General features: G+C 59.0%; 1 protein-coding gene across 1 annotated transcript in view; it reads right to left on the bottom strand.

The window, feature by feature from the left end:
• Positions 1–3399, bottom strand: part of LOC123130557 (serrate RNA effector molecule homolog) — a 37293-nt gene that overhangs the window by 11750 nt on the left and 22144 nt on the right. The window lies entirely within an intron of this gene.

The raw sequence follows: 3399 nt of genomic DNA, 5'->3' as shown, positions 1-3399 counted from the left end.
GCGTGCCGGGCGTTTGCAACCGCCACAACACTTCCAGACTTGTGAGAGGCCGCCTACGCAAGATTTGGCAGCATGCTAGCCCGCGGAGGCCGCCGACCACAGCCGTACACGCGCGAAGGGCAATCCACGTAGAGGGAATTTTTCGGATACGTCTCCATCACCAAAAATTATGAAAAAATACCATCGTTCCTATAGCACATGTTCCCACGTGGTGCAAAAAAACTCATGATTTTATTGTGCTCCAAGTATTTAATAATATTCACGCCGCATCATTACCGCAGAACGTCTACTACCGTGTCATCGTCGTCCGTGAGTGGGGGGCCACGCCCCGAAGACGTGTGCCGCCTCTTCGGACATGCCACCACACCACCCCGCATGTATGAGGGCCCGGTGCGACGCTCCGATGGCATTGCTACCCCCGAGGGCCCCCGTCCCGCCTAACCCTGTAGCGTTTGACCACGGGATCTAGCCCTTTGACGTTGCACGGACGGGCTTTGACCAGCGGACCTCCCCGCCCGGTTGTGTTAGGTCAGCCCATAGGAACACTTTGGAGCAACAACCGGGCCAGACCCACAGCAAGATCCCCTTCGTGTAGACCCGACGCGTCCGTTTCCCCCCTCCAGGTGCCGGCGGCGGCGCCGTCTGTGAGGGGGGCACACCCCGGACACGCGTGCCAGGCATTTGCAACCGCCACAACATTTCCAGACTTGTGAGAGGCCGCCTACGCAAGATTGGGCGGCATGCTAGCCCCCGGAGGCCGCCGGCCACAGCCGTAGACGCACGAAGGGCAATCCGCGTAGAGGGAATTTTTTGGATACTTCTCCATCACCAAAAATTATGAAAAAATACCATCGTTCCTATAGCACATGTGCCCACGTCGTGCAAAAAAACTCATGATTTTATCGCGCTCCGAGTATTTAATAATATTCACGCCGCGTCGTTATCGCAGAACGTCTACTACTGTGTCATCGCCGTCCGTGAGGGGGGGCCACGCCCCGGAGACGTATGCCGCCTCTTCGGACATGCCACCGCACCACCCCGCATGTATGAGGGCCTGGTGCGACGCTCCGGTGGCATTGCTACCCCCCCCCCAGGGCCCCCGTCCCGCCTAACCCTGTAGCGTTTGACCACGGGATCTACCCCTTTGACTTTGCACGGACGGGCTTTGACCAACGGACCTCCCCGCTCGGTTATGTTATGTCAGCCCATAGAACAGTTTGGATCAACAACCGGGCCAGACCCACAGCAAGATCCTCTCCGTGTAGACCCGACGCGTTCGTTTCCCCCCTCCAGGTGCCGGCAGCGGCGCCGTCCGTGAGGGGGGCACACCCCGGACACGCGTGCCGGGCGTTTGCAACTGCCATAACACTTCCAGACTTGTGAGAGGCCGCATACGCAAGATTTGGCGGCATACTAGCCCCCGGAGGCCACCGGCCACAGCCGTACATGCGTGAAGGGCAATCCACGTAGAGGGAATTTTTCGGATACTTCTTCATCACCAAAAATTATGAAACAATACCATCATTCCTACAGCACATGTGCCCACGTCGTGCAAAAAAACTCATGATTTTATCGCGCTTCGAGTATTTAATAATATTCACGCCGCATCGTTATCGCAGAACGTCTACTACCGTGTCATCGCCGTCCGTGAGGGGGGGCCACGCCCTGGAGATGCGTGCCGCCTCTTAGGACATGCCACCACATCACCTCGCATGTCTAAGGGCCCGGTGCGACGCTCCGGTGGCATTGCTACCCTCAGGGCCCCCTTCCCGCCTAACCCTGTAGCGTTTGACCACGGGATCTACCCCTTTGACTTTGCACGGACGGGCTTTGACCAATGGACCTCCCCGCCCGGTTGTGTTAGGTCAGCCCATAGGAACACTTTGGAGCAACAACCGGGCCAGACCCACAGCAAGATCCCCTCCGTGTAGACCCGACGCGTTCGTTTCCCCCTCCAGGTGCCGGCGGTGGCGCCGTCCGTGAGGGGGGGCACACCCCGGACACGCGTGCCGGGCGTTTGCAACCGCCACAACACTTCCAGACTTGTGAGAGGCCGCCTACGCAAGATTTGGCGGCATGCTAGCCCCCGGAGGCCGCCGGCCACAACCGTAGACGCACGAAGGGCAATCCGCATAGAGGGAATTTTTTTGGATACTTCTCCATCACCAAAAATTATGAAAAAATACCATCGTTCCTATAGCACATGTGCCCACGTCGTGCAAAAAAACTCATGATTTTATCGCGCTTTGAGTATTTAATAATATTCACACCGCGTCATTATCGCAGAACGTCTACTACTGTGTCATCGCCGTTCGTGAGGGGAGGCTACGCCCTGGAGACGCGTGCCGCCTCTTCAGACATGCCACCACAGCACCCCGCATGTATGAGGGCCTGGTGCGACGCTCCGGTGGCATTGCTACCCCCCCCCCCCCAGGGCCCCCGTCCCGCCTAACCCTGTAGCGTTTGACCACGGGATCTACCCCTTCGACTTTGCACGGACGGGCTTTGACCAACGGACCTCCCCGCCCGGTTGTGTTATGTCAGCCCATAGAAACACTTTGGATCAACAACCGGGCTAGACCCACAGCAAGATCCCCTCCGTGTAGACCCGACGCGTTCGTTTCCCCCCTCCAGGTGCCGGCAGCGGCGCCGTCCGTGAGGGGGGCACACCCCAGACACGCGTGTTGGGCGTTTGCAACCGCCATAACACTTCCAGACTTGTGAGAGGCCGCCTACGCAAGATTTGGCGGCATGCTAGCCCCTGGAGGCCGCCGGCCACAGCCGTACACGCGCGAAGGGCAATCCACGTAGAGGGAATTTTTCGGATACTTCTCCATCACCAAAAATTATGAAAAAAATACCATCATTCCTACAGCACATGTGCCCACGTCGTGCAAAAAAACTCATGATTTTATCGCGCTCCGAGTATTTAATAATATTCACGCCGCATCGTTACCGCAGGACGTCTACTACCGTGTCATCGTCGTCCGTGAGGGGGGGGCATGCCCCGGAGACGCGTGCCGCCTCTTCGGACATGCCACCACACCACCCCACATGTATGAGGGCCCGGTGCGACGCTCCGGTGGCATTGCTCCCCCCCAGGGCCCCCGTCCCACCTAACCCTGTAGCGTTTGACCACGGGATCTAGCCCTTTGACTTTGCACGGACGGGCTTTAACCAGCGGACCTCCCCGCCCGGTTGTGTTAGGTCAGCCCATAGGAACACTTCGGAGCAACATCCGGGCCAGACCCACAACAAGATCCCCTCCGTGTAGACCCGACGCGTCCGTTTCCCCCCTCCAGGTGCCGGCGGCGGCGCCGTCTGTGAGGGGGGGCACACCCCGGAGACGTGTGCCGCCTCTTCGGACATGCCACCACACCACCCCGCATGTATGAGGGC

Source organism: Triticum aestivum, chromosome 6A (assembly GCF_018294505.1).
Source record: "Triticum aestivum cultivar Chinese Spring chromosome 6A, IWGSC CS RefSeq v2.1, whole genome shotgun sequence".
In the NCBI taxonomy this organism is placed as follows: domain Eukaryota; kingdom Viridiplantae; phylum Streptophyta; class Magnoliopsida; order Poales; family Poaceae; genus Triticum; species Triticum aestivum.
The sequence above is the reverse complement of the archived record's forward strand: the minus strand, read 5'-3'. Positions and strand labels throughout refer to the sequence as shown.